This window comes from Periplaneta americana, chromosome 10 (assembly GCF_040183065.1).
Source record: "Periplaneta americana isolate PAMFEO1 chromosome 10, P.americana_PAMFEO1_priV1, whole genome shotgun sequence".
NCBI lineage: Eukaryota > Metazoa > Arthropoda > Insecta > Blattodea > Blattidae > Periplaneta > Periplaneta americana.
The window spans coordinates 12,138,908-12,164,328 of record NC_091126.1 but is presented as its reverse complement, the minus strand read 5'-3'; the positions used below and the strand labels follow the sequence as shown (position 1 = coordinate 12,164,328).

The following is a 25,421-nucleotide window of genomic DNA, read 5'->3' as shown; positions in this document are numbered from 1 at the left end:
TTTCCAAAACTCACTCACTCCTTATGACCATTCTTATGAGTTATAATTATATAAGATTTTTTTCTTACACCTTTATCATATTTAAACTTCTTTTCTTCCAAACGAACGCCAATACTTGTCTAAAAGTGTCTGCAGGGTACAACAGCTTTCTGATGCAGCTTACTGAAATTTTCTTTTATATTTTCCATCATGGAATCGAAAAATGTTCACATTTTGCTCCGTGAATATATTGTAAGGCTTCTCTCTATTGTCTCTCCTCCGAGATCATTCCTCCTAGTCAACACCATGAGGAACCTGCTTCTTATTAGAATTGTTGATCAACTTCAATCCTGAGAACTGTGTTAAATCTTGGTTGTTAAAAGGCTGTCATGCCGCAACAGATGTTATAAAGAAAGAGCGTAACGGAAAGAAAAGAATAGAGAAGAAATGACTGTGCTTTCAAAAATTCTTACAGTGTTTTGGGTACCGGTATGTAGTTCGATAAATGCCTTTTTTGCAAACCATCAATTACTTTGTTAACCCAAACTGAGTCAATTAATATTAACATGGATTTAATTTGTATTAAGGCTATGGATCTGTGAAATTTCTAACTTACATTTTTACACCAAATAATCTGAAACTTTTACCACATATTTCTTACAGTGTGGATATGCAATACAATATTTTCACTTTGTTATTCCAATTAGTTTACTTATAACTAATTAGTTTTTGTTGATTTTTAAATAGTGAATTATAATTGACGTAATGTTCAAAATTTACATAATTTTCTTTAAGTTTATATTTGATTTATTCCTGATGTATGTAAAATATGAGACATGATTTTCATATTTTTCCAACTACATTTTGAAAAAAAATATTTACCCTTTTAGTTGTTAATTTTTCAATTTTTTTAAACTTATCACATCCTCAACACATAGTGATTTGTATACTTTGAACAGCAGAAGAAAACACATGTGTCAGTTTACTTCACATGCTTTTTTGGACGTCCGTGCAAAATTTCGCTGAGATTGGAGAAAAACTGCATTCATCGGAGCATTTTGAATGTTACGAAATGTTGAAAATTGGAAAATCGAGAAAACGGGTATCAAAGTAGAGCATGTAATATATATTATTTTATATATTAGTTTAATGTACCGAAGTACATATGATATTTCCATGCAGATATTCTGCGTCAACATACGATGAAAGAGTAATGGAACGGAGAAAAATTCTCTCCGGCGCCGGGATTTGAACCCGGGTTTTCAGCTCTACGTGCTGATGCTTTATCCACTAAGCCACACCGGATACCCACCCCGGCGTCGGACAGAATCGTCTCAGATTAAGTTCCATCTCTTGGGTTCCCTCTAGTGGCCGCCCTCTGCACTACGTCATAGATGTCTATGAACGTAGGACTGAAGTCCACACATGTGCTGAGGTGCACTCGTTATGAGTGACTAGTTGGCCGGGATCCGACGGAATAAGCGCCGTCTTAAATCACGAAGTGATTTACGCATATCATATATATTTTTATTTTATTGGGTTATCAACATCTAGGTTATTTAGCGTCTGAATGATATGAAGGTGAAATGAGTCCGGGGTCCAGCACCGAAAGTTACCCAGCATTTGCTCGTATTGGGTTGAGGGAAAACCCCGGAAAAAACCTCAACCAGGTAACTTGCCTCGACCGGGATTCGAACCCGGGCCACCTGGTTTCGCGGCCAGACGCGTTGACCGTTACTCCACAGGTGTGGACATATATCATATATTATTTTAATGTACCGAAGTACATATGATATTTCCATGCAGATACTCTTTCATCGTATGATGACGCAGAATATCTACATGGAAATATAATATGTATTTCGGTACATGAATATAATATATAATATATATGATATGCGTAAATCACTCCGTGATTTAAGACGGCGCTTATTCCGTCGGATCCCGGCCAACTAGTCACTCATAATGAGTGCACCTCAGCACATGTGTGGACTTCAGTCCTACGTTCATAGACATCTATGACGTAGTGCAGAGGGCGGCCATTAGAGAAAACCCAAGAGTTGGAACTTAATCTGAGACGATTCTGTCCGACGCCGGGTTGGGTATCCGGTGTGGCTTAGTGGATAAAGCATCAGCACGTAGAGTTGAAAACCCGGGTTCAAATCCCGGCGCCGGAGAGAATTTGTCTCCGTTCCATTACTCTTTCATCGAACAGAGCATGTAAACTATATTATGTATACTGTCGACATCCTTTCTTCCTATACAGGTCTATCACACTATTTTTTTCCTACATAATTGCGCGAAATACGAACTGGATGAAAAGCAAAGTCAGTCAGAATGAAGAACAAAGTCTGTCGGAATGACAGCTGAGTGTCAGTTTAAAGGGCTTCAGCTCCACGCACGCGCTGGCCCCTTCAAATTCGTCCTGAGAGGCTTTATATTATCGTACGGCCAAAATAAGCACAGATTTAGAAAACTGAAACATTATTTTATTTTTTAGATTTAAAAACAAAATTTCCATTGTTTAATGGTTTTTGTCCGTTATTTTCACTGATCCATAGCCTTAAAATGTGAAAATAATAAGGGTTAATTATGTATCTTGATTACACAACTTTTAACACTGTATCACTTCGGATGGTAAGACTTTCCTGTGTTAAATTTCAACGTACCTATTTTACATGTTTCGACCTATTTATGGGTCATCGTCAGAACAAACAAATACAACCACACAGGCGTATACAAACTAAAATGTAACACCTGCAACAACTTCTACATAAGACAGACAGGCAGATCATTTCGAACACGTTACAAAGCACACATCACAGCCATAACAAAATTACAAAACACCTTCACATATGCAGAACACATCACAAATGCCAACCACACCTACAGAGACATCAACACAGACATGGAAATACTGCACATCCAACCAAAAAGCCAGAAACTAAACACACTAGAACAATATGAAATGTACAGACACACGAAAACACACCCCAACGATATTCTCAACACGCAACTCAATTTCAAAACACATACACACTTTGACTCTACACTACGAACGCACCCTCACAGGAAACAACAAGTGGCGCCAAGACCAACAACGACCAGTTCTGAAGATGACCCATAAATAGGTCGAACATGTAAACGAGGTACGTTGAAATTTAACACAGGAAAGTCTTACCATACATATTCCGAAGTTAATTATGTATTTAACGTGATTCTTATTGAATACTGTTTGGGCATTGAATTCCCGGTGCACTGGGCAATAATCCTCTACCTGTCCGCTCCAAAAATTTTGCTTTTCCTCCAGGAAAGAAGCAGCGGTTGTAAGCAAATGTGAAATCGGTTGCCCTGTTTTGTTAATGTGAAACCATTCTCAGTGTTAGTTTTATTCTTCTGCAGTTCCGTAACGTTGGAGATATTCATTTCCACATCAAAGTGGAATACGGTACCTAAATGTCTCTTAAATGTCTCTTTCTTGTAAATGATGATTTAACTGGATCACTGTGTACTCTGTAACATATGTTGTGTTCGTGATGAACACTTGTGAGGAATTGAATGGCTCTTCTGCCATTAAGAAGGTCGGAGTACAGAATGTTTGTAAGGTCTAGCTGATCAAGAGCTGGGCCAGCATAATAATGTGTTCAGACATCCTGACAAAATGGCTAGTCATGTGCAGATTTGAAGTTGACGCACTACTGAATTTGTTATTTCTAAAATTTTCGAAATATGTTCTTGAAAATTGTACATCACTTGAATATTGCTAAAATAAAAATGCACAGATTTTCAAAACTTTATGTTGAAAAATGTACGTAGAAAATTAATGTTATATATCTTTTATTAAAAAATAACGTCTAAATTTATTAAACATCTATCTGGGCCTCGCATAAAGATAATGAATTTGCTAAAACTGTGGAACGTACAGGAATGACCAAATCTGTCAAAATTAACGGTTTTTTAGTTTTTTACCCTAAAAATACTTCATGCTTCATTTGAGCGAAATTTAAAGGTCCTTAGGAAGAAAATAATTGCTTTTTAGCCATTTTTAAATAGCCGCTGCGCTACAATCCCTTTCAATATCCGCAGTTTGTTATTTTACATTTTTCAACATTTAGTATGTAATATCTCAGACAATAATAGAGATAATTAAATAACATTTGTGCGAGATCGTGCGTATTTGCTTGTTTTCCGCACAGAACCAATACGCGGTTAGTGTGAAATACCACATTCAGTATTCCCAACGTAACACACATAACAATTTCCCTCTTCTTACCGCTTAAGCGCGACATTTATTTTACTGCTTTAGGCTTTTAACATATTATTTTTAGAGACGTTTAACATAGTAATAATTATAAATTGCAAACTTACCACTGCAATTTCACCTAAATTGCAATGTTAATTATTGTTTTTAAATATTTGCAAAAATTAAGTAAAGTCTACTACTCCACGAAACTTATTGCATTCCTGATACAAGTAACATTAAGGAAGCCATGAAAAAAATCAACGAGATTCCAGATGCCGATGTTATTACTGCAATATGTTACAGTATATAAATAATATTGTTAAAATATTAAAATGAAAAATAAATCATTACATAACCTTACCGTTTGTTTTAAGTTCGCATTTATAGACTGGGGAAAAAAAAAGACAGACGTATATCACGGCCTGCTGGAGTATAGTAAACACAGAAAACATTTTATAGCAACAATGTTGAAGAAAGATATTTTGGTTTTCCGAAGTTGCCGTCATTAAATAGAAACCAACATGGAGATTCCATTGCAACTAATTAGAAATTCGTCTTTCAGGTATGTAATAAACGATATTCGCACAAAATAATGTACGATACACGAGCGGTATGTTTGTTTTCATGTTCTCGGAAATTAAAAAAGCCCAACTACGTTTCGCGTTTTCAATCTTTTCCTCGGCCATGAAAACGTCAACATACCGCTCTTGTAACGTATATTACTATTTTTTCAGGGCATGTTCTCACATTATACATGAATAATTCTGTAAGAGGAAATTGTCAAATTGTAAAGTAGAGAATAAGTTAAAAGTAGACGTGCAATTTTTTTTCTGTTCATAAAAATGCAAAATAAGAATATAAAAATTTAAAAAATCAACAAACAAAATTGATTAGCAGTCTCCTAGCTTTCATTTAAGACAAGATTGGTGATTCTGTGGTACTCTTGGGAGCAGATATATCGTTTTCTTTATATAACACTGCATTTTTTTTTTCACTTCTTGTATCTGTGACTGTACCATAAAGGGCAAAAGTGGAAATGTTGTATTTAAAAGGCTTCATACATTGATATGAAACTATGATAGGGAAACAGAGGCTCTACGTAAAATAATATGAGAAAAGACATTTCCTGTAGGTCCTTCCCCTTAAAATGAAGTTTAAAACTCCCAATAATGAATTGAAGCATTGATTTTCCTGGTCAATATATTCATTAGTAAAAAAGGAAATTTTATATATTTGATTTTTGTTTATTTTTCAACTTCATTTACCGACGTAAAAGTCACAGTTTCTTAATGATAAACTTATGTGTGCATTAATGCAGCATTTCATGCACAGACGTGTTGTGAATATGTGTGCAAATTTTCATTACTTTAGTTATAGTCATTTAGGAGATCCTTATTTCTAGTAAGTTAAAATATATAAAAAAAAATCTGATTTACGGTAAAATAATTTTAAAGCTTATAATATGAATTCTGAATGTAATCATTTATATGGGATAAGCTGAATTTCTAACTCAGAAGAAAGATATCGCGATGAAATCTTCATTACAGTATTCCTCAAGAAATCGTAGAATTTTTGGCATCATATTTAAAAATGAAGACATTAATCACAATAGACTGCAAGTAAGTAACGCGTCCCGTTTAGCTAATTTTGTAAGCTGTCGTACTCTCTAGTTCGCATTGGCAGCTTAATATTATTTCCACATAAGCTAGTTTTCAATGGTGACATCTTATTAATGATTTGGGGAAGTCCCCTTGTAAGCAACACGGAGTAACCTATAATTTAAATCAAACAGCGTTGTGTAATATTCTTTAAATTCAGTAACATTTTGCTTATCTCTTGTCAAAACTAAACTAAATCCAAAGAGCGATGGTCCTGAAATTATTTTCACGCAACATTCGACACATTTGTAAGCTGTTTAAATTAATCTGGGATTTTAGTCATTTTTGGACGACGCAGTCACGGAAATTTTCTACTCGTTGGAAATGGAAACATTTCCGGTTCTACTGGACGTGTAGCAAGAATGTGCTTTGTGGAAATTACATTCTTGTTTCCTATCGATATTTTTTTTCACGTGTTTTATTGATCCATGCGTTGACGCAATTGTGGGAATTCCCATCGATTACTCGTCCCAGAGCATACGATAAGGTGTAGTAAATTCAACGTGCATTCTGCACCGGTGATAATGGGTGATAACGAATTAGAATGACGTGATTTGTTGGGACACATATGCGCCTCTAAATATCCTACCATGGATTTCAAATTGACTTAGCAGGTATTTAAGGGAATCGAGACTTTTTATTAAATAATCCATGGTTGGAAATAATAGATAGCAGAGCTGCAGCCGTGTGAAATGTTTGATTTTCCTCCTGTATACTGCATAAACCCTTCCACCTCGTCATATTCCTGCAACATGATGCCATGTCACCGCTAATCAAACATCGCTTGTGTCCGGTCAGTCTTCAGTTCAGTTTAAAGCAAGTTGGCTTCATGCAAGGTACAGTAGAGGAGGGAAGACCTATCCTTGACCTTATCCTGTGCCGTACAGTAGCTATATCACCAATAGGTATGGAGGGGGAAGATACGTTTTAGTCTGAGATAAACTTCCGTGTCGGTAGATTCGTATGATACATAGATCATATATGTAACAGATAACTCCTCGCTACGTTAAAATCGGAGAGCAACCGCCAGGATCGCCACCCGTCCGCCGTAAACGAACACGAGATGGCAGCACAGTCACTAATGCTATTCAAATGGGTATTATGACGTGACTCCTTATGTAACAACTAGATGGCAGCGTAGTAAACCTGACAAAAGTTGTTAACCTCAAAGCCTATAACCCCGACATATATGTTACATATATGATCTAGGGTATGATATTAACCATCACGAAACAAGCTCTCTTCCTGATAGGTCGTTCTTTCCCCTATCGCACAGCCCTATGCCAGGTCTCGCCTCCTCGTCTATACTCACACATTCGCAGATCTTGTTCATATGCATTTGTGTTACAAGGACATACATGGAAATGCTGTAGCAGAAGGAAGATACTCAGACAAATTCTTAAAAGAACGTTCTTTGACTTCCCATTCTTTCCGGTATCCAGGAAACCTATTATGTTATATGAGAATTTGAGAGGTAAACTCGGTGAAACGTTTGGATTTAAATTAAATGATCGTGGAGAAGTGCTTGATAGGGAAAAAAAATGTTTAGTGATGCAGGAAACATTGTTACTAAACCTAGAGCAGCACTTAATTTGGAGCATGTGAATGCACTCATGTTTAAAATCATGGATGCAGTATTAACAAGGTGGGTCAGTAGGGGGCCTATACGTTTTTATTTGTCTTTGTCTCAAAAATCCCCGGAGAATTGACACAATAAATGATAAGCCTACATAATAAATGCTGTATGTTAGTAAATAACTAAAATAGTATTATTGTTTTGTAATACAACGATATAGTATATACATATAGGCCTATACTACATTTTATATTTATGCTTATCACCAAACAGAAATCAATAATCCCTTTTGCTTCCTGTGTTAAAAACCTTGGAGTTTACTTTGATACGCATTTAAACTGGAATAACCAAGTAACCCAACCCATATTACCAAAAAGGTGCTTTCCATACTACATTCCTTAAACAGCATTCGAAAATTCCTTCCGCTATCACTCAAGAAAATACTAGTGAAAACACTAGTAATGCCCCACTTCGATTATTGTGATTCTCTACTGACTGACCTCAATGTCAACCAGTCGCAAACATTACAACGTGTACATAATTCTTGTGTTCGCTTAGTCTGCGATGTCCGTCGCGCTGACCACATTACCCCATCCTTCCAAGCTCTAAACTGGCTACGGCTTAACGAACGTAGAAATTTTCATTCTCTTGTTCTCCTTTTCCAAGTCCTTCACACTTCTACACCTACCTACCTTGCCTCCCGTTTCGGTTACCTTTCATCATATCATAATCTCTTCACACGCACGCAAAATAGCGGCATACTAGCCATACCAACACATAAGACATCATCGTATTCATCATCATACACAATCTCGCTCTCGCGGAATACCCTACCCAGTGACATCAGAGACTGTCGGAATTTAGTAGCGTTCAAAATCAAACTTATTAAGCATTTTCTTACTGCGTAGAGTAGGTTTAATTTTTACTTAATCAATAAAAGAAATGCTTCTCTCTTCTTAACTTTTACAATAAACTGTCTAGCTTTTATTAATCAGTCAATCTTTTAGTACTTTGATTTTTATTGTATTTGTAAATTTAATATTAATTGTAATTGTATTCTTAATAATGTAGTTGTAATCCCTTGGTAGAGGGGAAGAGAAGGCCTGATGGCCTTATCTCTACCAGGTTAAATAAATAAATTAAATAATTAATTAATTATATTTAATAGTAATTGTGTATATTAAAACTTTTTCAAATCGATCGAAGCTAGATTAATCTATAGATTAAATTCAAATTGTTAATCGATTAAATATTTTGATCGATAATAATGAATATTTCATTTCACACAAAATCATGCAAGATCTGCATGTTTATAGTTTAGCAAATCTACTAATGTGAAATCCGATCTGGATGTGAATGAGTCTAAATCTGTCCTGCCGAAGGCTGCTAGAAAACAGATAACTGCGATTGAAGGGATTAGAAAGATTTTCGAGTAGCTGTACCCGAAACAACATGGGCCCGGAAGTGGTGCTGGCTGGCTGGGTGGGGGTGGGGGTCCACGCTGGCGTCGGCGCTCTGCGACTCGGAGGCGCGTCTGCCTGCTCTACGGACGTGGCATTGCCGTAGACAAAATGCACAGCCAGTTGCGTTCTCGTATCAACACTCCTCACACAATCCCATGTGTGACGGCCGCGCTAAGTGTCTTTGGGCGGTGGGGTTCGCGATGGCGCGTTGCTTGGATCGACAGACATTTCTTAAAGGGCCTGCATGGAATTAGCGCTTCGTAAATGGTGGTGATGGCTAGTCGGGACCTCCTGGAACAGTTGGATGCGCTGCAGTTTCAAATATACCCGATTTCGGTGTCTCCCGAACTGCTCATTGCCCCGGCTTGTCCTCAGCAAAATGCGGGTAAGTGAGCCCCTTGGATGCGTGCCCCCTCGCATTTTAATGGTTTCCTTTACCGACTTACTCTCCCATTAATATTACACTAGTGACTAGACTCCGTACGATTTGTGTGGCTTATTACATTCCCGTGGCCTTGACATAATTAGAGTGCACAGATGCAGAATTATCAGCACTTGCATAACAACAATTTCATGTTTTCTCAAATTTCGATCTGGTGTGAGATTTTGTTTCTGCCTATCGTGCAACGTTTCGGAGTAGACACGTGGCTCCGAAACGTGAAGGGAAGATGGTTGTTATGGTGTATTAAAATTTAAAAAATATTACCTGAATTTAGATTGTCATAAATTTGGACCTAATTATCGTAGCGTTTACAATGTTTTTGTGCTGAATAAGAGAATGCTTGGCTATTGAATTAATCAGAAATACTTGTTATCTATTGTATTGTAAGCTAGCAATTAATTTCGAAGTTATTTTAGACTACTATTACAATAATTGTATAGTGCACTTCATTTTCTGTGGTTTTTATCGTAATGAAATTTCAACTACCTGTCAGAGGACATTGAAGTAAAACCATAATAGTTATTTATGATACAAGTTCGTAAAGGTTCTTTTTTTTGCACGAGTGTATAGTTTGTGAAACGAGGCGAAGCGCCATTAGAGGGCCAGAAAGATAACTTTACAAATGTGTGTCATACAATGCTTTTTTTGCGACAGCACAAATTTATATTAAATAAATATTTCAAGTTGGAGAGGTTATAAGATCACGATGTCAGGCCGTCTAAACTCAGAACTATTAAGAAATAAGTATCCTGTTTTATTCATGATCATGATTTCATGGCCGTCTAATCCGGCCATAATCAACAAAGCGGTTAGGAAAAGTTGAATTCTACATCTTATTGCAATGAGTGCTATACATTTAACTTCGCAATAATACGGGCTAAAATATAAATATGAATGTTGAATTTGTTACGTGTAATATTTATCGTACGTCTTGAAAGTTTGAGGTACTGCATTAATTTCTTATTGAATGAAATGTGTACATTAAGTATTGCATTTTCTTTGGCAGTGCAAAAAATGAATAGTAATGGGTAAAGTGATTACCTACATATTTTACGCACTAGTGTTTTAAAGGTTCATTTTGTGTACTGATAAGTGTGGATAAAATGCAACTATCGTAGAAAAATATTTTTTATTATGTCCATTACTGTATTTTTGTACCAGGGCTCAAATTATATATAAGTGATTCACGGGGATTTACCGTCACTTACGGAGCTTATTTCCGAATACATTCTGAGCAAAAAAGTCATATAAACTTTTGTTCTAATCTCAATATTTTCAAAGTTACATTAATTTGAACTTGTTAGAAAGATACCTTTTTTTCTTTAGTTTTACGGGTAAAAAAATATTACAAATAGGGAATGAACTATTTAGAAGTGTCATTTTTTTTAATTGGCTAGTGTTCTGAAGCTAAAAATGTGTTGTTAATTGCTTCGTACTGATTTTATTTTTCAATGTTTACCTAAAAATGACATCAGTCTTACGCACTTAACACAAAAATTGTTACAAATCATACGACTTTAGGAACTTGACTCTTTAGAGATTAATTATGCATCCTAATGTAAAGTCTCAAAGAATTTACAAGAGTGGCGTGATTTGTAACAATTGTTTTGATAAATGCTTAAGGAAATGTAATTTTGTAGTTAAAAGTCGAAAAAAAATATCTGTACGAAGCAACTATGGAATTCACAACACATTTTTAACTTCAGAATACTATCTAATAAAAAGACATTATACTCCTGAATAGTTCATTCCTTGTCTGTAATATTATTTTACTCTTAAAGCTCAAGAATAATGGTATTTTAGAAACAATTTCAAATTAGTGTAATTCTGAAAATATTGAGAATAGGAAAAATGTTTATATGACATTTTTGCTCAGAATGTCTTCGAAAATAAGGGACTGTAAATCCTCATGAATCTGTATGTATCTCCATCGACCGGCGTAGCTCAGTCGGCTAAGACTCATGCCTTGGATAAACCATTGATTTAATTGCCAATATTCTCAGTTAATTTAAGAGATTATGATAATAAATGATTGAAAGAATTTTAGTTTTACCATTTAAATGTCCAGAATTTGAGCTGTAATAAAATATATGTTTAAATTTTCATGTAACCAGTGTAATTATTAATACAATAGTGTTCGAAGTAGAACATTTTAATGTTCTTGTACTAATTACAGAATTTTTTATTAATAAATTGTAACTGTAATAATTAAAATTCACAATTTCCGAAAAAAAATGCTTGAAATACTTACATCAAGATACTGATAACAGATTACTTTAAAGTCCTTTATTTTTTAAACTCTACATCAAATTCATCTTTTCAACATGCTTTTTTTTTCCATATGGGTGCTCTATATGTGCATTTAATATTGTTTATAAAATATGTAATAGTAAAGGAAAAACTATACATATAAAAGTTACGCCTCACACATTGAAATATTCCTAAATGTTCCATTGCAAGTGTGTAAAGTTTATATTAAACAATGGCTTCAACTTTTGTACGTTTACAGTTTCCATTGTTAGAGAAGGTATAATCACTTTGCAATGCGTTCATGTGCAAGTCCCCTTATGGGAAGATAAGTCATCGAGCTTTTATAGTATATAAAAGAACTATGATTTATTTTAAATATTAACTATATTGCTACTAAAATAAATAAGTATATACTGTATAAATACATATATATATATGAAAAGTGTGATCCCAAATGATCCATTGATGCGTGAAAGTACTGGGACAGATTTTATATCAACCGGTCTAGGGACTGAGCGAGTTTTCAAGTGACATGCACAATAATACAATCTTTTAGACAAGGGTTGGCGTTGTTTAGAAGACATCGTGCCTAAATTAAAAGGATAGAGGGCTCAAACTTGACCACACACGTATACAGGGTGATTGACGAGGATATACCGTCCCTTACGGAGCTTAATTCCGAAGACATTCTGAGCAAATAAGTCATATAAACATTTGTCCTAATTTCAATATTTTCAGAGATACACTAATTTTAAGTTGTTTGTAAAATACCATTATTCTTGAGTTTTAACGGTAAAAGAATACTATAGATAAAGAATTAACTATTTAGGAGTATCATTTCTTTAATTAGCTAGTATTCTGAAGCTAAAAATGTGTTGTGAATTCCATAGTCGCTTCGTACCGATTCGTTTTTCGATTTTTAACTACAAAATTACATTTTCTTACGCATTTATCACAATTGTTACAAATCACACCAGTCTTGTAAATCTTTTAAGAGTATACATTAAGATGCATAATTAAGTTGTAAAGAATCAAGTTCCTAAAGTCGTATGATTTGTAACAATTTTTGTGAAATGCGCGTAAGAATGATGTCATTTTTAGTTAAAAAGTAAAAAATAGAATCTGTACAAAACAATGAACAACAGATTTTTAGCTTCAGACCACTAGCCAATTAAAGGAATGACACTTCTGAATAGTTCATTCCTTATTTTTCTAATATTTTTTACTCTTAAAACTAAAGAAAAAAGGGTATTTCACTAACAACTTCAAATTAATGTAACTTTGAAAATATTGAGATTCGGATAAAAGTTTATATGACATTTTTTGCTCAGAATGTCTTCAGAAATAAGCTCCGTAAGAGACGGTACGCCCTCATGAATCACCCTGTACATATAATTATATATTAATTGGCCAAATGGTTTGAGTAGTTTTGAGATCACACTCTTCATATAGCCTACATTATATGATGAGAGTCCTTAAAAATAATACTTATTTATGGCTTTTAGAGAACCCGATGGTTCATTGCCGCCCTCACATAAACCTGTCATCGGTTCCTATCCTGAGCAAGATTAATCCAGTCTCTACCATCATATCCCACTTCCCTCAAATCCTTTTTAATATTATCCTCCCATCTACGTCTCGGCCTCTCCAAAGGTATCTTCCCTCCGTCCTCCCAACTAACACTATATGCATTTCCGAATTCGCCCATACGTGCTACATGTCCTGTCCATCTCAAACATCTGGATTTAATGTTTCTAATTATGTTTGGTGAAGAATACATTGCGTGCAGTTCTGCGTTGTGTAATTTTCTCCATTCTCCTATAACTTCATCCCTCTTAGCCCCATATATTTTAAGCACCTTATTATCAAACACCCTTAATCTCTGTTCCTCTCTCAAAGTGAGAGTCCAAGTTTCATAATCATACAGCCTTAAATAATATAGATGAAAAGTCCCGTATGTTAATTTGTTATGTTGATATGCATAGACACATTAATAATGGAATTCACTTTTATGCTAGGATACTTATCCCTCACAGATAAGTGAGAATTATTTGTGGAGTTTCACTCGAAAGTCACTGTAAACAAATCTGTATTAAACTTGAGGTACTTTCTTTGCCGTTAGTGTTTACAGAATTTTCAGTAGTCATCTCTATGTAAAAAAAAATCATCTTTATTCTGTGTGCTCTTCAGTTCATCGCTTGATTCGTAGCAGAAATAAGTTGTATATTAATAAATGTACTTTTGGCTTGAACCAAAATAGTTATGAATATGAATCACTGACATCTTTTTTTAATTGTCCACCAGTCAATGCTAAAGATTTACTTAACCTCTTTATAGTGTCCAAGGATTTAATGGTATTTTGTAAAGTAAAATTTTATGGGTGCTATGCATAGACATTTCGCTAGCCCGCGCTACGAGCGTGCTAAACTAGCCCCGGCTATCGACTGATTACTTGTACAGGATTCATATCATATCATATCATATCATATCATATCATATCATATCATATCATATCGCTAACACTGGTTTATGAATACGAAAAACGTTAGTTCGCTGATCATCCACCGGAAGCCCGCGCTAAGAATGTCTATGAATACGGCCTATATGATTTATTTCATTTACTTTGCTATACATTTTACGGTAATATAAGTGGTAATAAAATTAAAATACTACTCCTACTGCTGCTGGTACAAAGTATATGATTATGTCTCGTGACCAGAATATTGTACGAAATGGAAATATAAAAATTGGAGATTTATCCTTCGAAGAGGTGGAAAAATTCAAATATCTTGAAGCAACAGTAACAAATATAAATGACACTCGGGAGGAAATTAAACGCAGAATAAATATGGGAAATGCGTGTTATTATTCGGTTGAGAAGCTCTTATCATCCAGTCTGCTGTCCAAAAATCTGAAAGTTAGAATTTATAAAACAGTTATATTACCGGTTGTTCTGTATGGTTGTGAAACTTGGACTCTCACTCTGAGAGAGGAACATAGGTTCAGGGTGTTTGAGAATAAGGTGCTTAGGAAAATATTTGGGGCTAAGCGGGATGAAGTTACAGGAGAATGGAGAAAGTTACACAACACAGAACTGCACGCATTGTATTCTTCACCTAACATAATTAGAACTTAAAATCCAGACGTTTGAGATGGGCAGGGCATGTAGCACGTATGGGCGAATCCAGAAATGCATATAGAGTGTTAGTTGGGAGACCGGAGGGAAAAAGACCTTTAGGGAGACCGAGACGTAGATGGGAGGATAATATTAAAATGGATTTGAGGGAGGTGGGGTATGATGATAGAGACTGGATTAATCTTGCACAGGATAGGGACCGATGGCGGGCTTATGTGAGGGCGGCAATGAACCTTCGGGTTCCTTAAAAGCCATTTGTAAGTAAGTAAGTAACTGCTACTGGTACGTTCTGTCATTGAGTGTCATGAGATGGCGAGAGTAGTGCATGTAAGGGCCGTACATCTTGCTGCAGTATTTCGTGTCGTTAAAACTCATGACTTATTAACATGTTATTCCCTTCAATGTGTTGATGAGATGATTGTAATATGAGTACTGACTAGAAGACACTATCCTATAGGAAGTCGGTTCAGGGAATCGACGCTTGGACGTGTTGAGGTCGTGGTCAGTCCGGTGTTTTATGTTGCCTGGACCACTGAGGCGTTCCCCTTTAACGTGAACTGGCAACACTCAGAATCCCGGGATTCAACTCCAGGATCGACGGACCCGGCTGATCTCGCTCGCATTTAGCTACTCAGTTGACTGAACATTTTTAATTAAAAAATTAGTCTCACGAAGATGTCACACATTTTGTCATTCTCATTACACTTTGACGCCTTTCATGATAATTCAGTTCCTTTGACATGTCACAAATTACTTGCTGCTTGTAATTTATCTTACTGGATTATTATACACAGATAAAAGGAATCATTTGATGTGTATCCAAGTAAGAGGGTGAATTCCAAGTTTCTATTTTTTACACGAGAGAAGTTTATTACCACCTCGAAGTAAAACTTTTCTTCATTTATAAAGTATATGTATGTATGTAATTAGCGGGCATAAAACTATGTATATCCATGGGTGATTGAAAACATCTTAACCGTCAGTTATTGTAAAATGTATTTTTAACGTGAATATAAAACCACTACAGTCTTACTAATAAACCGTGTATAGTTTTCATACGAGACTTATGCAGAGTTGAGACAGAAAACGTTACTAAGAAACCATGAATAAGCTATGGACGTATAAACAGGCTGTAACTATACAATGGGAATTGCTTTGCAGTAGTTATATACACGAAACCCTTTGTTTAAGCGTTGTATATAGCGTTCGTATCTACTGTCTAACAGCTGTTCGTATCGACTGTCATTTTATGATGATGGTTACCTTGTAACCACAGAAGAACAAACCAAAGATCATAGAATTATTAGAATAATATTGCTGTAGCTTGTACTCTTTGACCAAAATGTAGTGTGGTAATCGATTAGAGCCAGTTGTACTATCGATATTTAACACGCCACACTAGAGCGCTCTACCGGATGCAATAGAGAACCTCAGATATTCTATTACCTTTCGTAACGAAGTAATGACGAAACTATGACGTAGCTGTGTAACAGTTATACTGTTATACACGACGTATGTAGTGATTATTAGTAAGGAATTTACACACGACTTACAAACGAGCTTCTCATTGTATAAGACAGTTAAACGTCTGTATATAGAGTTTTTATTAGTAAGGCCGTATGAGTATTGTTTCCGGCAAAACATCTTGAATGAACTCTTTCTGAAGCGACAGAAGTACTGTCCCAAAGTGGCGTTGAAGGTAAAAATTGTTACTGTTAATGCGGAAGAGTGGCGAAATTTTGGCTGTTTCTAGTTGAATATATATATATATTTTTCGTTTTACTGCAAAAATAAATCTACAGATCCTAATCTGTGTTTCACGACTCTATCACACTTGAAACTATCAGCAATGACATATTTAATTGCATGAGCTCTTTAAATATTTAATTGTTTAATTTGAGAGTGATTTTTCGACATTTCCATTTTTAGTAAATTTCTAGATATTCAAAACCTGAAGGGTTTTTCAATTTAATGCTATGGAGCTGAATTATTTTGTGCCTTCTCCATAAAGTATGCTTAATTAAATAAAATACAGGATTTTTGTATTCTAATAACATTATAAATAATTTTTGAAATGTTGGGAGGAATTGCGATTATTCAAAATGTCATTCAAATTAACAAAAATGTTAATTCTTCATACATTTCTTAACCAAATTAGATTAAATTTTGTACAGAGACTATAGGCCTATTTGCAGCATGATAACTGTACTAATTTTCAGATTTCTAGCTTGAATAATTTATAAAACTAAAATTTCACCTCAGTGTATCCTTAAGCAAAACAGAAATAGTAATAATTATATAAAAAATGTAATTTCTCTTAGGAAGAAGTTTTCTTCCTTGATATGAACTTCCTAGTTCCTTTTATGAAGTCGCCCTCGGTAGCGTAGTTGGTATACCGGCCGAGGTCGATGGCATTTAAGTGAGTTTAAATGCGACAAGCTCATGTCAGTACATTTACTGGCATATAAAAGAACTCCTGTGGGACAAAATTCCGGCACACCGGCGACGCTGATATAACCTCTGCAGTTGCGAGCGTCGTTAAATAAACCATATTCGTTTTTTTTTTCCTTTTATGAACATAAAATAATCACGAATAGAATTACCCGATTTGTTTTAAAGTAAAACGGCATTGGGTACATAAAACTTCAAAGAAGGGCCCATTAGCTCATTAACTTGTTACTAAAATTATATTCTATGTTAATGATTCTCGGCTGAGTTCAATCAGAGATACCGACTATGAATGAATCCGTCCAATAGTTTGGGATGAGTTGCTGAACACAGCAACTGGGGATGATTAAAACGTACGCTTCTGCAAGAATAACTAAACCAATCATTTTAGCACCACAGCAGGCCTTCTTCCTCTTATACTTCGTATAGGCCTATAGTGAAGTAATGATGAGACTGACATGATAAGCTGTGATTAGGACTAGTGGACAAAATGTCAAAAGTTAATTTTAATTTGAAGGCGTGGAAAGAGCTTTTTTATTTCTTTAATGTTCTTATTCCCTGATATTCGCAAATTAGTGGCCAGATTTAAAGTTCTTAAAATGATTACTAGCCTGTGTAGCTCTACTGATGAATTGTATATAGACCTACTGTAAATTGAATGGTAATATGTATAGCTCAACTGATGAATTGTTTATGATTATAAATTGAATTAATCTACTTGATATTAATTGCACAAATTTGTATAGCTTAATGAAAGTATGCTACTTTGTATTGTATATATTTGTATGGTTTTGGCCGATGAATTGTATATGCTTTAAATTGAATAGTAATCTATATAGCTCTACTGATAAATTGTTTGTGTTTGTAATTTGAAGTAGTTTGCATGATATGTATTATCAATTTCTGTATATCACAACTGGTTGAATTGTTTATGCCTTAAATTTAATTAAATTGTTTTGTATTATAATATAGCTCAACTTATGAATGATCGTTTGCGTTTGTAAATTTAATAATCTGATTGGCTATGTATTGTATAATTTTAGTAGAGCCATCGATGTAGTTCAGTCGGCAGACTCGCTGGGCTGCTGATCCGGAGCTGCGTTCGGGCTTGGGTTGGATCCCCCTTTGGACTTTGGTTTCTTCGGAGGTTTTCCCCAGCCGTGGGACTGAAGCCGGATGGTCTATGGCGAGTCCTTGGCATCAACCCCTTTGATTTGATTACCCCCTTTGATTTGATTACCTGGTTGGGTTTTTCCGAGGTTTCCCCCACCGAAAAGTCAAATGCCGGGTAATATTTTGGCGAATCCTCGGACTTCATCTCAACTCACTACATCTCGCCAAAAAAAAAAAAAAATTGTACAAAATTGTAAAAATTGTAGAAAATTACTAAATTGTAAAACTAAAAAAATTTGTAAAAATTGTAGTTGTAATATTGTAAAATGTTGACATGTTCCACATCTTAAAGCTTCATTGCTCATGTAAGATCTATGGAATAAAATGAATGAATGAATGAATGAATGAATGAATGAATGAATGAATGAATGAATGAATGAATGAATGAATGAATGAATGAATGAATGAATGAATGAATGAAAGAATGAAAGAATGAAAGGAACTCAGTCCACCATCTGATTTTACTTTCGTCAACGAATTAAAATATTACGGGGCTGATCGACTTGAATATATCGGATAAAAATAAATAGGGCGCCTGTAGGCTAGTATGTACACGTATTCCGTAATTTTCCCGCCTGCAAAGTCGGCCAAGGCAGGTAGACGGGCTTCTTCCACTTCGTTAGACTTCACAGTTGTCGCTATTGTATCGGAAGGAGGACTCGGGAATTGACCTACATTTTGGACTTGCACTGAGTCACTACGTTTTGTGTTCCCTAAGTAAGTGATACTGGACGTCATTCCTTACGAACTGCAGCATTTACCTTATCATCTTGTTTTATGCCAAGATAAAGAAGAGGTCTACGAAGTTTATTTTCGTTTTCTCATTTCATTTGTTATGTTTTTTTTTTTTTGTAACAATGTAATGACTTTGTCGTGTTGCGAATGATAGCACCGCTTACAATTTATTTGATGAACATTAATTCAAAAGATAAACGTAATTGAAACCATTTAATAACAAAATGAACCGTCGTTTTCTCGAGTGTACAAAAATAGGATTGCCTTGTTTTCTAAAAAGTAAGATATTTCATTTATTCATTCATTCATTTATTTTATTCCATAGATCTTACATGAGCAATGAAGCTCTAAGATGTGGAACAAGTCAAAAATTTACAATATTACAATTACAATTTTTACAAATTTTTAGTTTTACAATTTAGTAATTTTCTACAATTTTTACAATTTTGTGCAATTTTTTACAATATTTTGGCGAGATGTAGTGAGATGAGGTGAGGTCCGAGGATTCGCCAAAATATTACCCGGCATTTGCCTTTTGGTTGGGGAAAACCTCGGAAAAACCCAACCAGGTAATCAAATCAATATATTGTGAAGTTATTGTTTATATATTGTACGCGGCCTGAAAAAGCATTGCCAAGCAATTCTTGTGAAATCAATGCAAAATGGAGAGATTCGCCATCTTGCATAAAGTGCATATTGTTCCCATCATCCAACTTTGTGTCTCTGGGATGAACAAAATTTTCTAGGATGTGCACGTATCTCGCCGAATTCATTGTTTCCCCATTTTGCATCATCGGTCGTCGCGGAAATGTTGAGTGGCCACCAAGATGCCCAGACTTGACCGCCTCGGGTTGCTTTTGCAGAGGGTACTTGAAATAGAAAGTGTATGCCAGAAAAGCGCGTGATTTGGACACTTTAGAAGCAGTGATTAGGGAGAAGTGTGCAACGGGCGGTTGGGGACATTGGACCCTGGACGCAACAGGGTGCTGCTAATGCTATTGCCTACGTTGAAATATGAAGTGGCAAGATCCACAGTACATTATAATTGAAAGCAACCGCGTAACTTCATTAATGACAGATCTATAGTGTAAAGAAAATAGAGACGTAATTGTGGATCACTGTGTATTTTAAACAATCTGTAATACGTGACTATCCATAATCTCATACAGCTGAAGCTATAACATAACCTAAATAATATAAACAAGATAAATTATAGAACAGTTTTAATTGAGGATGATAAAATAAACGTGAATCATTTTAAAAGATATAATTACTCAAAGTAATGTTGGCAAACAAAGAAATGCTAGGAAGGTGATAAAAGCAAACAAATGCTAGAGAGGTGATAAAAATAAATGCTAGGGAGATGATAAAAATTGTAAAAATATAAGCAGTTATGATTAGTTGAAACACGTCGCCTCGTACCGTTTTATTGGTCAAAAGTAGTATGACGTAGTAAACGTGTAGTAATCAATATAATCGTACTAAAATTCATGTTTATGTTATATTTTACAATATTACAAACAATTTTCCATGATTAAAAATGACATTTTAAAGCCATTTTCCTACAATGTTATTTTTACTGCGTATACTCATATTCGAATACAACAAATTTCATGCTGAAAAGTTGAAATGTTTACTTCATGTTCTGAAGTGAATGGTAAACAAAAACTACAGAGCCTTTCCTTCGATAAAGTAAATATTTTCAAAATTAAGAAAATATACTCTCCGAACACTAAAAAATAAAATGTTTTTAAATTGACTGAATTTTGTAGATCACCTACACATTCAAAATTCATGTCAAAAATTCTGTACTATCTTTTGAGTTCTGTAACATGTTTTGTGGGATTAGATACATTTTGAAAAATACCTAATTTTTAATTTTAATAGCTTAAAAACTTATTAAAACCTCTACTAATGGAACATGGGGGTATTAATACTAATAAAAAAACGCTGCATACAAAAAAAAAAGTAAGTCTCTGGTTTAAAAATGTAAAAAATATAAATTTCAACAATTTCAGTCATTAAGTTTCATAAGGTCCAAGGAAGACAAAAATGGCTTTTACGGTAACATTGTGGATGTCTAGTGGGAATCTGACATGTTTTTAATTCACATACAGTAATTTGTTTCAGCAGAAGAAACAAGAAGTCACAAATGCGAGCGAGTCTCGTTGGTGGAATGTTTCAGCGAGCGAATAAAGCGACGCGCCTCCTAAACAAGAAACGTTTGCTTTTGTTGGAATGCTCAGAAACAGTGGCAGCTGCTGTGCCGCTTCTTTCCTTGTAGAGAGAATTTGAAGCATTTCATTTGTTTTCGTTTGCTTGTATCAACTCATATAATTGCAGCAAGTCCAATTTATTACTTTACATATTTTTATGTTTTTAATATTTGAACGCTTTTTTATAACAGCCTCTCATGATGACACCACACGAACCGCCACTATTACATTCTTACCAGTAGCCTTGACTATTTTTACTTGAACATACATGGGAAAGGAGGCATGCGAATATAGTTTTTATTCATTACAGAATTCGCAAACTGTATAATTTGTAACTGTATTGACAGACATTAGCATACAAATTGCTGCATTATAGAAAACCTTCAGGGAGAATAGGTGTTCAACAATGTATAGAACCCTGAGTAACACATTAAAAAAGAAACATTTTTTTTATAATTGCTTTGAAATTAACAAGCCTAAGGATCTAATAAGCCATGCAGTGTGTAGATAGTTCTTGCTAATTCCATCAGACCTTGCTTGAAGTCGGTGTATAAGCTTAACTCAGATCGTATAAGTATAGAAGCCTTATATTTTGTGGAATTGAGATCGACTATAATTAATTGATTAAATGACGATCTTACTCGTGATAATTGTGTAAGCATGTGCGGCTTACAGCTATTTCGGTGCTTCTTCACACCATTCTCAGAGCCTACTAGATCTCGGCGTCATCTCGAACTTCGCTGCCTGTTGTGTGGGTGCGTTCGATTGTTGAAAAGTGTTGAAATGTGGTGTCAAATAGTGTGTGTGTTCTGAAATTAACAATCGAACGCACCCACACAACAGGCAGCGAAGTTGGAGATGACGCCGAGATCTAGTAGGCTCTGAGGATGGTGTGAAGAAGCACCGAAACAGCTGTAAGCCGCACATGATTACACAATTAACACGAGTAAGATCGCCATTCAATCAATTATTTATATTCAAGTGTTAAAAGTAGTGTACGAAAGATTCAACATGGACTATAATTATTGAAAGTACTTATGAAAGATCGTTTATAGCGATTGCGATGTTGTTTCAGTAATAGTTTTATGCCTAAGGGCAGGTCCTTCATAGAAAACCCAGAATTCTCCAATCTCCTCTCCTTTCCGTCTTCCTTTTCATGTCCGTGTAGATCCAAATATCTTACTGTTGTATAGCATCTGATTTCTTCTGCCCCAAACTTTTTTTCCAATTCACCATTCCTTGCAGTAGGTACAACTCTCAGTAGGCAGACAAGCACCCACCCACATTCCTTTCCTCTCCCAGACCAGTTTCAGCATTATTCTTTCTTCACCCACTCTTTCTAGCACAGTTTCATTTGTTATTTTGGCTGTCCATTTCACATGCTTCCAGTCATTTCTCTTCCTTTGTCGTAATATCTTTGTTTCTGACTCATAAAATGCCACATTCCACACAAAGCACCTCCCTTGACTCTTCCTTACTTCTTTTTCCGATGGTCCGTAGAAAGTGTTCTTTTTTCTATTAAAATCTTCCTTTTTCATTGCTTTCTTCCTTCTAACGTCTTGGCAGCAGCTCGTGTACTACTTACAGTACACCCAACTATTTTAAGCTATCCTCTTGTTCCAATCCATCATTACGAATTCGCACGTTTACCTTCTAACCATGGTCTTCGTCTTATTTCCATTTGAAAAGTCCACTGCAAGAATGATGGATGTCACTTTCTTGTCGAAAATGAACCAAGACATTCAATGCATAGCTTAAGACATATAAAATGTACATAGAGAGTTATATGGCATTAACACTGATAGTCATTTTCCAGTAATGATCGGAAAATCACAGTTAAGCTTTGAGCGCAAAGCATTTCAAACTTTCAATTGCTTCTCCTGCAAAATGTATTCCAAATGACATCCATCATTCTTGCAGTGGACTCTTCATTTATCTTCATCGCATTTAGCTCCAGTAGCATATCCCTTCCTGCTGACAAGGCCTAATTATCTGCAAACTTTACGCACTTTATTCTTCTTTCTCCTATAATATATTATCCCTGCCAAGTTCTGAAAAAAGTGATTATTGAAATTAATAGATGTTATAGTAATTGATTTATACTTTTTCGTTGTGCATGTTAGGCATTTCGCAGGTATTTACTTTTGTATAGTGTTACCTATTACATTCCTGTTAGTCGATTTATGGGTTCTTTCGTTGAATTGTTATGTATAAGATAAAAAATAAAGAAACATTCTTTAGACGCCATGGATATTTACGGGGACATGGAGGTAGATCTCCGTGCTTTCTGAATTTCGCACTAGAACGAGGTTGTATGGCCACGATCCTACCCATTTTTGACATCGGAAAGAGCCGGTGTTCAATTAACAGGCGGGAGAGTATACCAGAGTCTTTCGGCAAGATTTGGCAACGAGGAAAATGGTTGTACCACAGGGGATAGAACTCGGGAGGTCCCAGTCCTTAAATAGTATTTGTCGATCTCTAGTACATACCTTAACCATCGTAAGAATCATAAATTACTTACAAATTTACGTTGGCAAAATATTATTTTAATGATGTCAGTTAATTTATAATATCTCTGCAGGAATACGAGAGAACTATAGGGCTGAGATAGATGAATGTAACAAAGATGAAACTTTCTTCTAGTACCGTAAACTGGGGTAAAGAGGATCATATGTGTATTGCCTAGATAAGGAAGCGCCACATGGTTCACACATGAAAAGAAAACCTTTCTTCTATAAGTGCCACTAAAAATAGTTTTCTTTGCATGTGTGATCCATGTGGCGCTGACTTATCTAACAATACACATACGATCCACTTTACCACATGTGATCCTCTTTACCCCAGTTTACGGTATCTAACTTTCGCCCAAATAAGAACACGATCTTTTGTTTTCTGGATTGCACACGAAACATTCTTGATACTCCAAAAAGTAAGACATTTGACTTTGTTTAAAAATTTTACAGTTTAAAGGAGAGAATGGTTAAAATGGTGAAAAACCAATAAATTTTCAACATGTGTGTGCTGAAAATGTTACCCCTACGGTGGCTAGTAGTCAGACATCCGGCCTGCCACGCAGGCAGCACAGTTTGAGTTCTGGTCAGGTCTGAAATTTTTCATTGAAAAATCCGTGGTGACAGTTGTGGCGAACAAGATCGCAGTTGGGGGTTTTCTCGGGATTCTCCAGTTTTTTTCCCATATTAGGCATCTACATCATTCCGTCACCATTTCTCCATTTCGTCATCATTCCATAGCATTCCCCGATTGCCGGCTGGCGACGCACGGAGGGGGCTTTTCTTGGGACGAAGGGGGTTGCCTGCTCGAAACCTGGTTATGCAGCGAACCTTATTGCAGTCAGCCGATGAGGGGTTTGGAAATACGCTTGAAGATTAGCACAATAGATCGCATACCTTATTTTATTTCAAGGAGTGCAGTTCGGTGGCTCCTTTGAACACCCACTTACAGATTTATGACTTCCTACACAAACAACTCTGACAATTCCATCCTGTCCCCTCGTCCCAACATTGCACAGTTGCCACAATCCTGGTGACCCTCGAAATCAGACTAACGGGATTCTTGGAATTCGGAAAAGATGCGACAACTCTGCCTCCACGTGTATTTGAAGAGAGCATGTCAATTCTTCTGAACGAAGGTTGTGATTGGTTAATAAGAGGAGGATACAAGATTTCCGTCACAGTAAGGAAGACATTTATTTATGACAACCAATTAGTAGTGGGCAGTAGGTCTGTCGGCAAAGTGCTTTCTATGAAACTGCACTCCATGAAATAAGATAAGGTAGGTTGCAGTACTGGGCTTTAGTGGCCCCCTCCCGTAAATTCCATTCCATTCCATTCCATACTGAAAATTTCGTTCCATATCGAGAGACGTGACTAAAGCCAATCTGAAATATGACAAAGTAGCCCTCAATTTCATGAAGTGAACAATAGTTTTACAGTTTTATGAATCTAATATCGCATCTTGCGTGCGCCACATTCACATCACATTAAGCCCTGCTATTGGGATTTCTGCGAATTGGTATATAAGCTTACAGAGCTCTTCAAAACTGACGCCAAGTTGCAATTAGAATTGAAAGAGGAGGTTT

At 35.6% G+C, this 25,421-nt stretch overlaps 1 protein-coding gene across 2 annotated transcripts in view; it reads left to right on the top strand.

Moving 5' to 3' along the window:
- LOC138707443 (uncharacterized) overlaps nucleotides 1-25,421 on the top strand; it is a 642,910-nt gene that overhangs the window by 445,836 nt on the left and 171,653 nt on the right. The window lies entirely within an intron of this gene.